The 13,413-nt window shown below is 42.0% G+C and overlaps 1 long non-coding RNA gene across 1 annotated transcript in view; it reads right to left on the minus strand.

Moving 5' to 3' along the window:
- LOC144766758 (uncharacterized) overlaps positions 1 to 13,413 on the minus strand; it is an 837,531-nt gene that overhangs the window by 410,412 nt on the left and 413,706 nt on the right. The gene's annotated exons all lie outside the window — the stretch shown is intronic.

Genomic DNA, 13,413 nt, shown 5'->3' on the forward strand with positions numbered 1-13,413 from the left:
GAAGGGAATGCATGGGGGCTGTAAGGTTGGAGAGTGGGATGAATGGGAGAAAAGATAAGTAGGACGGCTGGTGAAGCGAGGGTGGAGGCAACCAGAGAGGAGGGAAGGACAAGAGGAGGAGTGTGGCTCACTGATTAGAGCGGCAGACCCTGATGCAGAGGTCTGGCCCGGGACCAGGGTTCAATTCCCGACGCGGCAGGGTCCTGAGCCCAAAATGTCCACGGACTCGATAATTCTCGCCTCGGTGCCTATTCTAATCATGGGGTCCCACGCTTCAACTCTGGGCAATAGTTGCTTAATCTCCACTACGGCGGCCCACCCGCTGCGGGATGCCTGGCTTTCACCCTGGGGATACCAAGTAGGGGTTATCTCACAGGGAAAACGCCAGGACGGGTTCCCAAGGCAAGCGCCTTGATGCCTTCGGGTGATACATGAGCTATATAAGTCGCAATACATTTACATTTACATTTACAAGAGAAGGAAGAAGCGTGGAAGAAGGAAAGAGGTGACAAGAAGGAAGGGAGTGGGGGAAGAGTGGTCAGGAGATTGAGGAGAGTGAATGTATACAGTAGCCAGAGTAGAGCAGTAGAGAGAGTAGGTGGAGAACACTCTATCAGTTACTTTACATTTGAGGAAGGGTACAGATTTAGGGCCTGATTTAGATCTTGGTGGACGGGTTACTCCGTCATAACGGTGATGGATAGTCCGTCTGTGGAAATATAAATCCCATGATATCCTATGGAATTTAAATTTCAGCGGATGGGGTATCTCTCACCGTAATGACAAAGTAACCCGTCCGCCAACATCTAAATCAGGCCCATAATCTAAAAAATGTGTCTAAAGAAGTCATGGGAAAGGACTGAAGGTAGGTTTAGCCCTAATCTCCACAGAGAGGGAGTTCTAGAGGAGATATGCAACTTTAGAGAATGACTGATGCTATACCTGATAGATTTTGAAGTAAGGATTTCCAGAAGAAATATGTATTTTTTTCCTGAGATTTCTTGATCCACCAGATATCTTGAGTAGATTAGTTAGATTGGGTGGATATCCTGAGTAAAATCTGGCCTTCATGGAGAGCAGGTAGAGCTTGATTAGAATTGGGTTGATATGGTCAAAATTATTTGTCAATGATAGGAGTCTGATTGTGGCATGCATGACATTAGGAATATGGGCAGATTGTTAGGACCCTGTCAGAAGAGCCACTATTCAGTAAGCCAGGTATTAGCCATTAGAAGGCCCATCGCAGCATGACCATTAGTCATGTTATGACCTGGTCATTAGGATGCTATGATAAAATGAGTCCCACTTTAGTGTACCACTATCGACCAACAGTCTACCAATCTTTTGGTTAGCAACACGCAAAATCAAGTAGACCACCTGGCAGGGAGCTTGTGGCATGAGTCTCCTGCACAGGAAAACATAAAGGGTCTGCAGAATGACACAGGATCAGAAACGTTTGACTCCATACTCATCGTTTCAGGGGACTGAAAGGGGTAATGAGGCGGGGCAAGCAACTCAAGGGAATCATTTTACCTTATCAAACCCTTGGGGGCTATAAATGCCACCCGAATACAATGTCAAACTAACCCCCTTAAGGAAACACATGTAGTTAATTCAGTTCATTAGTTATGAATGATTTCTACACTACTCAATCACCACACAGAAACAAACATCTTCCAATAGTACCACAGCTATGCGAGTTACTTGCCATACACTCTACAGAGGAAAAACTATCTCTCCTCCATCAAAGCAGCTAAAAAAACTTATTACGTAAACGCCATTAAAGACGCCAGCCAAAAACAAAAAACTCTTTTCTCAATTGTCAAAACCTTCACTAACCCCAAAGCCCTCCAACCTGAAATCCCTCCATCTCAGGAACTTTATGACAAGATCTCTGACTTTTTCGACGACAAAATCTCTTCTATTCAAAAAAAATGTCCCCCCTCCCCTGCGGCGCATGTAATTCCGGACTCGGACACATTGTGCCCGTCTACTAACAGTCTCAAAAACTTCACTCCGGTGACTCTGTCTCAGACCAGAGAGGCGATCCTCTCCTGCAAATCAGGCTCCCCCTCCAATCCCTGTCCCCCTAAGATTCTCCACCTTATTATCGATGAAGTCAACCCCATCATCAACGAAATAATCAACCTTTCCCTCAACTCCGGTGCTGTCCCACTCTCTTGGAAAAAAGGTGTGGTCAAGCCGCTCATGAAAAAAGCGTCCAAACCCCCAACGGATCTGACTAATCTCCGTCCCATCACTCTGCTACCTGCTCTTGGTAAAATCACTGAACAGCTAGTTCACAAAGAGCTCAAATCCTTTCTGGACGCCCATAACCTACTTCATCCCCAACAGTCTGGTTTTCGGGCTAAACATTCAACCGAGACCGCCCTCATCGAACTGACCGAGACTATTAAAATCCTTCAAGATCAAAGGAAGAAGGCCATCCTGATCCTTCTTGATCTCACGGCAGCATTCAATACTATCTCCCACTCCATTCTGATCAATAGACTTATGGACATCGGCATTACCAATTCAGCCTTGTCATGGATCAGATCTTTTCTCAGCGATAGGTACCAAACCGTCACCCTTGGCCCTTTCCAATCCAATGAGAAAAAGGTATCCTCCGGAGTCCCTCAGGGATCCATTCTAAGCCCCCTTCTCTTCAACATTTATCTCATTCCCCTTCTCACCCTCATAGAATCGTTCGGCATAACTGTTACCTCCTATGCCGACGATACTCAGCTTATTATCCCACTAGAGAACAATTCCAACAAGGCAGAGCTCAATCTCAAGCACTGCCTAACAGCTGTCTTTCAATGGATGGATGCCAACCATCTACGCTGCAATTCAAATAAAACGGAAATCCTCCCCATTGGAAAAAATGCCTCATTCTGCCCCGCCTTATGGTGGCCTGACAACTCCGCTGCCCCCCCTCAGACGGTCTTGTCAGCTAGAAACCTCGGGGTCCTCTTCGATTCCGACCTCTCTTTCGACCTCCATGCCTCGACCGTAGCAGGAAGATGCTTCGGCATAATTAAGTCCCTGAGAAAGTTCTTTGAATTTCTCCCCCTAAACTCCAGAAAGACTGTGGCGGTAGCACTTATACTCTCCCGAGTAGACTACTGTAATGGTCTTCTTGCAGGGACTAAGAAGTCCACTCTCTTGAAACTTCAAAGTGTTCTGCACACCGCTGCCCGCCTTGTCTTAAAACTTCCACGCAAATCATCAATCTCTGCAGCCCTCAAAACCCTGCATTGGCTCCCCTTACACAAGCGAATACTCTTCAAAATTCTCAACATAGCCTTTAGGGGTTTTAACAAATCCGGTCCCTCCTATTTGTCCACACGCTTCCCCCATTATAATCCGATTCGCACCCTCCGATCTTCTCATGAAAATTTCATGACTCCCACCAAATTTAATCTGAAGTCTAAAGGTGGGAAAACCCTCACCACCTTAGCCATTAAAGCCTGGAACAGCATGCCTAGACATCTCAGACTTCAGACTCTTGAGAAACCTTTCAGGAAACTCCTTAAAACCTGGATTTTCAATCTTTCTGATGACTGGACAAAAGCGGCCATCTAGTCCTTTTCTTCTATCCCTCCGCAACCTGGTTCAAGGACTGACAGCGCCATGATGCTCCTTCCGGAGCGAACGCCGCGCTTTATAAATACCCCTCCAAATTTCCAAATAGTAATGGCTCTCCACTGTCGCTATTTCAGAAGAAGTGACAATTTTCAAATCGTTTCTTTTATGTAGAAGAGTTGAGGGGAGAGGAGTTGGCCTAATGGCTAGGGCGGTCGACCTTGAATCTGGGGAACCGGGTTCGAATCTCGGCAACAACGCTGAACATCCTGTGATTCTGGGCAGATCACGTAATCGCCCCGTGCCTAACAAAAATGAATGTGTCCTCATGTAACGCAACTGGTGCTATGTACAGCGTTCTGATACCCGATACCTAGGGGTCAGGTTTGCGCTATATAATATTACACCGGGCATTTCTCTGGTGGACTGGAGTCCTAGGAGGCTGGTTTTGAATGCCCACAGCCACTCCTGTTGCCTCTATAACTTTCCCCAGCTCCCCAAAGTCAATTTCAGTAGGCACAGGGAGGCTTCAATACAGAGAGAAGGGAGAGGGAAGGTTGAGAGAAAGAGGTTGCACACGAAGAAGATAGAAAATAGAAAAGGCAAGAAAGAGAATAGATGGACAGAAAAAAGAGAGATTGTGCAAGACATGAAGGAGTGGGCTGGGTTGGCATTTTTGCCAGGGTTGCTTTTGGGTCTCCAGAACGGCCCTATTCTCATAGAAAAACATTGAAAATCATTTTGTTTTTAAAAGTTATAACATCAGGGTTTAGCACTTATAATTCACAAAAAGCGTACGTTGCTGCCGTAATAACTTACTACAGCTCAAATCAGAGTTACAAAAAAATGCACATATATGGATATTTATGATGCCCATTCTCTGATGCCTATTTGGAGAGAAGCACCCACAAACCCGACTGAACAAAACTATGGAAGATTGAATGTGTACATGTGGACATGGCATGCATGGGCAAAGGTCCACAATAATTATTTTCAATTCTCTGAAATTAGAAAGTTTACCATAAGTATTACCCAATATTGTCTAAAGCATACATATGTCGAATAAAATATTTCCTAAAATAGTACCCCATTTCAGCATTATCAGTATGTTATGTTACAGAAACTTCTAGAGCGCTAAAATACCCGAAGGTGCCTTGGCGGTACCTTTGCTAAACAGTGAGAAAAGAACTTCAATTATGTGTTAAACAACAAGGTTTTCAAGGCTTTCCTGAAGGCTAGAAGATTCGGCATGGCTCTGATGTGCAGGGGAAGGCATTTCCAGGCTTTAACTGTACTGACTACAAAGCTTTCGCCTCCCCGTGAATTTCGTTTAAACGTGGGGACAATCGCTTATTTGGCCTTCGCTGGTCATAGTGCCCTGCCTGGTGTATACCAATTAAAACTCTTTTTAAGAAAGTCTGGGTCCAACTAGGCAGCACTTCATACCTGATGCAGAGGGCTTTAAAGGTGATTCTTTGTATAACTGGTAACAAGTGTGTAATTTCCTAATGGCTTTTGAAACCGAGTGAAATGTAGGTATCCTCAACAGCAATTGCCCTGCAGCATTTTGTGTTTTAAAAAAAATGTATTTATTAGGTATTGATGAGTATTAATATACCGACCATTGCAATAGTCTATTTTTGTAAGCACAAGAGAAGTAACAGAATCTCCAACCACTCGATCACAAGATACGAGTAGCTCACAGACTCCTTTAGAGTAGCTCACAACCCCCAGTTCCTTTTTCTCAAATAAGCACATGGTCACATTCACAGAAGGCATTTAGTAGTAGTAAAGTTAGGATTTTCTCTTAAGTTTGACTTAACACAAACTTAAGTCAAACTTAAGACAGACTTAAGACAGACTTAAGACAGACTTAAGACAGACTTAAGACAAAGTTAAGACAGTCTTAAGACAATCTTAAGACAAAATCCTAACTTAAGTCTGTCTTAAGTCTGTCTTAAGTCTGTCTTAAGTCTGTCTTAAGATTGTCTTAAGTCTGTCTTAGGTTTGTCTTAAGTCAAACTTAAGACAAAATCCTAACTTTACTACTGCTAAATGCCTTCTGTGAATACCAAAAGTAGTAAGTTTAGGATTTTGTCTTAAGTTAGTTTTGTGAATCAGGCCCTTTTTGCTTTGTTAACTGTTTTACCACTTTATGGTTTATTTGGTTCACTATTTCACTGTGATTGGCATCATGAAGCCAGTTGGTGTACATGTGTTTTATAAATAGTAAATGGTTGAATAAATGAACTTCCCACATAGGCAGAACTCATATCCCACGTATTTCTAACCAGACACAACAATAAAGGAAAGTTTTAAGTGCAGATTTTGGGCACCAGCCGATGCCTGCACTCTCTCCTCAGTGCATCGGTCAGCCAACGCTAAGGAGTGCTTTAAAGGACCCTCTGGTGCTCGCACCAGAGAGTTTGGTCAGGTTGCTGGGCAAGAGCTTCACTAACAACCCACATTTTTGGAGGGTGAAATTATGATCAGCGCTCATTGCGCACTGTCTTCATTTCACTGAAATCACATGGCCGTTCAGCTAATTTTACTGTCAATGAATCTGTGCTCGGGGGCCTAGCTCAGCAACCTGAGCACCAATTTGTGTGGGGAGGTATCATTAAAAACGGGAGCATAGGAGTCCTCGCAGGTGGACTCAGACTAACCTGGTCTGATCCGGTATAGGTTGCAGGCACAAGACCCAGCCACACCAGTTGGGTACCACTTTTATCAGGACAAGCGGAGGAACACTGGGTGGTAGAAATGTTATGGTTCTCTGCATTTCCAGAATTTACCCTTACAGAAATGTGAAGAAAATGTGTGTTGCTAGGAATTTTGCAAGAGCTTCTGTGTAAAAACCCTCCGTGGAACCACACAAGTTATACCCCCCTGGACACTCCCAGTCTGCTTTTCAGAGATGACTGCTTTTCTTACTCATTTTCAATATTTTTTTAATTTTATTTCAACAGTCAGTTTCTTTGGGAAAACCTTGAGAGATCTAAACAAATGTCCATTAGTTGATTTCAGGCTTTTGTCTACTTTTCAGAAATTTACAGTTTTTGGGACCATCCTTGGGTTTCATACCTGTTTCCACCACAAACTGGCAGTAGGTTGAAAGCACAAACATTTTGAAAAATGGGCTACCTATAAAAAAATGCCAAAACTGTGATAAAACGTAGTTTTTTTAATTTGGATCTGCTTGTTCCTGAAAGCAGGGAAGATGGTAATTTTATCATAGCAAAACGTTAGTTTATTTTCTATTTTAGGAAAAAAAACTCTTTTTGCACAGCACTTTTTTCAAAATGTTCCGAAATAAACCCAAATGTAGCTATATTTTGGCTATTTTCTCGGTCCCATCAATGGGAATCCTCAATCCCTGGGTACCCTTAGGAACTCTATGATGTTTGGAAATGGGTACCTTATTTGGAAAAAACTTTATGGATGCATAAACCCAAAGTACCCCAAATGCACAAAATAGGGCTAAGCCGTGGGGTGGAAAAGTCTCAGCAATTCAGGGGCTATTATAATACTCATGTATTATATCCATGGCTCCTCTTCGCTGCACTGCATGCTTAAGCACAACAACCGATGCCAGGATAAGAGCACTGGTCCTCAAGCATTTTTAGGACTTAGCATGCTAGCTCTATTCAATTGCAATACAATGCAACTCTATTTGCTATTTTTGCAATATTCTGTTCAATCAGATGACCTAATCTTTCTCCTACTGCGAAGATCATGGCAAGAAAAAAAAGTTTTATATTTGTCATGGGTTTTCTATTTTGTTATTATACACCTGTTTGCTGGTTTCTTGCTTTTAAGTTCCCCACAGTGCAAGTGTGGTTACTCCTGTCTTTACTGCTCTAGCGAAAAGGGTGCTGAAGTATTAAAATTCAACAGAGCAGGGGATATTCACCTGCAGGACGCACTATGAAAGCATGCATTTTTTAAAACTAGTATTAATGGCTTAAGCCTTTTTGCAAGGTTGTTGACTAGAACGTTGAGAACCTTAGTTGTTTTATTGAACAAATCAAAGTCCTGAGTCATGTTATCTTGGACAAACAATGTTTAGAGTTAGCTTCTCAAACATGTATTACAGGTTTTGAGGTGGGGCAATTCCCTCTTTTGGGGTGAAGAGGGTACACTTAGAGCTGCCCTGAGAGTGGAATTTGTCTCAAGCTGAAAGAACAGTCTAAATTATTTAGGTCCTCTGAGATAGCAAATGACTCATTTGGACTTAACTGGAATATTGACTCCCCCATGCCAAAGTCTGCATTGAAGCTGTTTATAAAGAAGTCTGTGTCCTCTATTAGCTTGCTCAGAGACATTGTTTTAAGCCAGCCCAAGTCGCGTAACAAGGTGTTTTGTGGGAGTGCTTTGGGAAACAAACCACAGCCCTAGCTAACCTGGAACCTACCTCACTGGATCAGAAGGCTGATGCTCTTGTTGAGACTGTAGTTGTTGCCATTAAGAGGAATTATGGGTATTTGGGACAAAATACTGAAAGAAGAGAGAATCTGTGAAATGTGTTGTTTGCAAGTTCAAGATTTTGATCATGTGCTATTTCTGTGTCCGGCTTTGCAAAAAGGCTAGGCACATTTTCCTATGACCTTCATACCTCAAATTTAACATTCATTCCTCCCATGAGGCCCGCTCATTTATTTTGTTCTCATCAAATGAAACAGTTTTTAATAGGATTTATTGATTTTTTGAAACTTTTTTGGCTATCTATTAGGACATTTTTATGTTATGTCTTAGGTTGTAATAATTGTACTTTCCTCATGCTGGTGTATATGCGCTGCAATATTTTTTCTTTTGCTTTTTAGGAATGTTCTGTCTCTCCCTGTTCCTTGTATATTGCACTTTGCTGACTTAAATGACTTTTATTTTCCTCTGCATTTTGTATAGTATGTAAGATAATATATCTTAAGGAGGCAGCTAGGTACTAAGGAAAATCATTTTTTGACGGGCATGCATTTTTTATTACATTTGTAGTGATAGCCGTAGGAGTTCTGTATCAAAATTAACTTGACTTGACTTGTATTACAGTTTTTGCATTCATGCAATTTTGGATAGCGCTACACGTTGCTTTCAACCATCATTTGGTCAGGTCATATTTCCACCATTGCTGTTTTCATACTTGCTCTGCCTTTATACAGTCATGTAGCCATTGTCTTATGGCCCTGGTGAAAGTAAGAAAATGCCCCCTGGCTGTTGTTTAACACCAACTGAGAGAGAAGGTGAACTTCCATGGGAGGAGGTTGGGTCACATGTGAATCTATGAAAGATTCCAATACAATTTAGGTCTTTGCGGGAATTCCTTCATCCCTCCCTGGCAGAGTTTCCAAGTACACCATCAAGCTGAGAGAATCCTACCCATCGTATTTAGATGTATGCAGACTGAATCTCTGTCCGCATCGAGAAAGTGTTTACTGTCCATATGCAGCTAACCACTGCAGACTCTTCTGCTGGTGAATAGTACTCTGTCGCGGTCAGGGCAGGGCTGCACCGGGCCTATTTAGGGCCAGATGTAGGTAATTCTATTTTACCACTTCTTAAATACCGAATTTTACCGATTCGGTATTTAAGAAGTGGTAAAATAGAGGGGGGGGTGTAGGTATTTCAGAATCGGTAAATACCGAATCGTTAAGATTTGGTATTTACCGATTCTGTAAATACCGATTCGGTAATGCCCATTGTTTCCTATGGGCCTTGAAGCCCATAGGAATCAATGGGCAATACCGAATCGGTATTTACCGATTCGGTAAATACCGATTCCAGCAAGGGTGCAGGGGGTGTCACTTTGACACCCTCTAGCACCCCAAATACAGGCATGTGTGCCATGTGGCACACAGACATGCCCTAAGGGCATGTCTGTCTGTCACATGGCATAGGTGTGCATGCACACATGTGCATGCACACCTGGATTCGGTATTTTACCACCCAATTGGATTGGGTGGTAAAATACCGAATCTGTAAGGCCTTAGGGACTCTGAAGAGTCCCACCTACATCTGGCCATTACCGAATCGGTAAAAATACCGATTCTGTATTTTACCGATTCGGTAAATTTACCGATTCGGTAAATTTACCGAATCGGTAAAATAGGCCCCCTACATCACAAATACCCATTTACCGGTCGGTAAATGGCCTCCTACATTTGGCCCTTAGATTCCACAGTTGGGCTGGCGGTGTCCGAGCTGTGGTTTCCTGACGAAGGGCTTCCGTAGCAAGATGTGGTCAACATTGTATCATTACTGTGGCCATCGCATGGATACTAGCATTAAACAACTGATGTCCTTTTGTTAGCACCTGCATACCACCCTATAACACACTCCATTTCAGACCATGATCCTTTGCCATTCCAGCACAGCACAACACTTTTCTGGACATGTTTTACCTAAGTTTTCTAGGTATCATTTTGCTCCCTCTATGGCATTTTACATTATATTTTCTTTGACTTGTGGGTTTACAAGGGCATTTAATTTAATTTACATTATAATGGCAGGGAGGAGAAATCCCCGTTTTACAGAGGGTGAATTATCGATCATGGTGGATGAAATTATTATTGGAGTCCAAAATACAACCATATCTCAGAATAGGCAAATGTGGGCCAGAATAGTTGACAGAGTGAATACTGTTGTAACCAACCTGCACACACAGGAGGAAATTAGGAAGAGGTGGAAGGGCCTGTGAGGGAGAGCACGTTTCCTGGCCTCCAAGCTTCACCTGGAGGCCGAAGGACCGGTGATGGTTTTCCCAGCCCCTCCTTATAATTTTTTCCCTGGGAGGAGAAGGCCTTACAGATCCTACTTCCTGAAGGCTTGACAGGAATCCCTAGTGGAGTGGACACTGGTAAGCTATATTTTGGAGTGTGTCACAAAACCTACTTTTTCTTTTTAATTTAGCTGTTGCTAATGTGTTTTACCCCTTTGTTAAACATATTAACCTAGATATATCAGTATAATTTCTTTTGTCTTGTTGATTCAATTAATTTTTTTGTAATTACAATTACAGGTTTCAATTTCCAGTACAGTTCACATGAAGTAATGGTGCTTGTACACCAAATAACATATCTCATATATGTATTTTAAAAATGTTTTTTTTAGAGTTTTATATAGCGCAAACTAGACCAGAGACATCGGGTATCAGAGCGCTTTACATAAGCACCAGTTTCGTTACAGAAGGACACATTCATATTTGTTAGGCACGGGGAGATTAAGTGATTTGCCCAGAATCACTGGATGTTGAGCGTTGTTGCCGAGACTCGAACCTGGTTCCCCAGCTGCGAGGTCGACCACTCTAGCCGTAAGGCTACATCCTTTCCCCAAATTATAAATGTCAGGGTTTTGTCCTACGTCATATCTTCACTAGGTATGTTTACCGTGCAATCTTTCAAGTGTTGTACATGTTTAATTGAAAGGACCCCATCTACCATGATGCCTTCTTTTTGTTATGTGAAAATATTAATGCAATGTAATGTTGCTCATTATCTCTTTTCTGTCAAATGTTCACATATGTTGAAGTGTTATGTAGTTTATCAATCTCTATTTCATGCTCTGTTTTTTAAATGTGTTTGTGTGTAATGTTGTATGTTGTCCAATCCTTGGTATCTCATTGAATTGATAGTAGTTGTATCACAAGTCAAAGTTTTCAGACTTAGAAATGTGAAGGTATGTCATTTTGTATGCTGAAAATTAGTTATGTTATTGTTAAAAATTTAGAGCCCAATGTAGGTAATCCCAGATTACCGATTCTTAAATACCGAATCATACCGATTCGGTATTTAAGAACAGGCAAATCGGTAAGTTTTGGTATTTACCGATTCGGTAAAAGGAGGAAACATTGAAGGGTAGCAGGGTGTCACTTTGACACCCTGTTGCACCCCTCAATTGTGTATGGGTGCACATGTTGCAGACATACATGCCCTAAGGGCATGTATGTCTGCAACATGGCACTGTTGGAAAAGCAAAAAAAAAGCTTTTCCAAGGTTTTCATTATTTACCACCAACTTGTAGTTGGTGGTAAATAACGAATCCTAAAAGGGGAAAAGCACTCATTTGAGTGCTCCCTACATAGCAAAATCGGTAATTTACCGATTCGGTATTTTAAGGAATCAGTAATTTACCGATTCCTTAAAATACCGATTCGGTAAATTACCGAATCAGTAAAATGCCCACCTACATCTCATTTTCCAAATACCGGTCGGTAACGGCCGAAATTACCGAATTTCGTCCTTTACCGACCGGTATTTGCCTACCTACATCTGGCCCATTATTCTTTAATGTTTATATGATGAGTAATGATGGATAGCCTTCTAAGTTGTATTATTGTCAGAATGTTTCCCTGCTAGGCCATTGAATGATTTCTGTCACATTTCTCCTCTCCACGGTGTTGTGTTGAATCTTTGGTAAATCTTATGTATATTTTCAATATTTTTTTCATTTCAGGACATTTTTTTACCTACTTTTTTTAAAGTTGATTAGTGTGCAATATAAACTGTGAGTGTAATGTATCATGTTACCACTGAAAGGTACATTCATGACATTAATCATTAATAAAAAAAAAAATTCATTCTTCTTCATACTCATTTTACATGTAATCCAGACTTGTACAACTTTTTTGTTTAATTTACATCCTTTATAGGCCCAAAACCCAGAGTACGTGTATAACAATCTGCCACTGAGGCTGCCTCTACTCCAGACCAGGAACAAGACTTCAGGAAGGACTTCACTCACGAATAACCTAATGATGAGGAGCAGACTGGTCCATCTAGTTTGCCTGGGCAGACAGCTCCGGTGAGTCACACTCGGCCCATACCTCCCACCTCAGCTGTTACCACCCCTCAGTCTACGGATACCTCAACTTCCTGTGTTCAAACCAACAAACCCACAATGGAATGCATCCCAGTCCTGCCTGATGCTGATACACCACAAACAGTTCAGTCAGGAATAAGTGGGATGGGGCAAGGGCACAGGGTAGTGGGGTTAGGGGTCAGGTGAGGGAATCTGTGGGAAACAAAGTGAGGCACTGGGTTCACTGTCTCCCAGGCCACCATTACCCAAGTCTTGGGATCCCTCCATCAGTCCCAAGACATGACTGGCAATATTGTTACAGAGTTCCATGAGATTAAGCTGGTGCAGAGGGAGCATAATGTACAGGTGGAGAATCTGATCCCCAACTCGGGCTATCTGACTGGTGTGTTGCATAACATTTACACCCATATGTGCAGGGCTTTTCCAGCACCATCTTCCCCTTTCTGTGTTCTAACAACATCTGGGCCAACAATATCTGCCTCAGCCACAGAAAGGGAAGCACTGCCAAAAGAGGCAAAACTTGCACCCACCTCCGTCCCTGCAACTGTGGATCCATTAGCCCCCCGCAGGTGCACACATTTACCCGGACTACTAGGAGAGGATGGGAAGACCCCCACCACCAAGAGACACAGAAGCTCCAGTGTGTGACTACCATTCACTCTGTGGACTATTTTCTGGACACATTTACCTTTCTGATATTAGTTGTATTTTGGACATTGGATTTCAAACATTTTTGGCTCTACAATATTAGTTTCATTCACCATGTGTGACTTTTATAACTTTTTGTTATTTATTTTTTATTTACATCCTGTTTTAGTTTATTTGGTTTTGTTAAATAAAAACAAGACTAACAACATCAAAGACTGCCTTTGTATTTCTTTTCTCAATGTATTTATCATTTATTCTTTCCATCACACTTTTTAAAATGAACAAAAATGATGCTTATCCCAATAACTAAATGCCACATAGCTAATGTGCTCATGTTTTTTTAAAACAACAAAAAGGAACAAATAGCAC

Source organism: Lissotriton helveticus, chromosome 7 (assembly GCF_964261635.1).
Source record: "Lissotriton helveticus chromosome 7, aLisHel1.1, whole genome shotgun sequence".
NCBI classification, from domain to species: domain Eukaryota; kingdom Metazoa; phylum Chordata; class Amphibia; order Caudata; family Salamandridae; genus Lissotriton; species Lissotriton helveticus.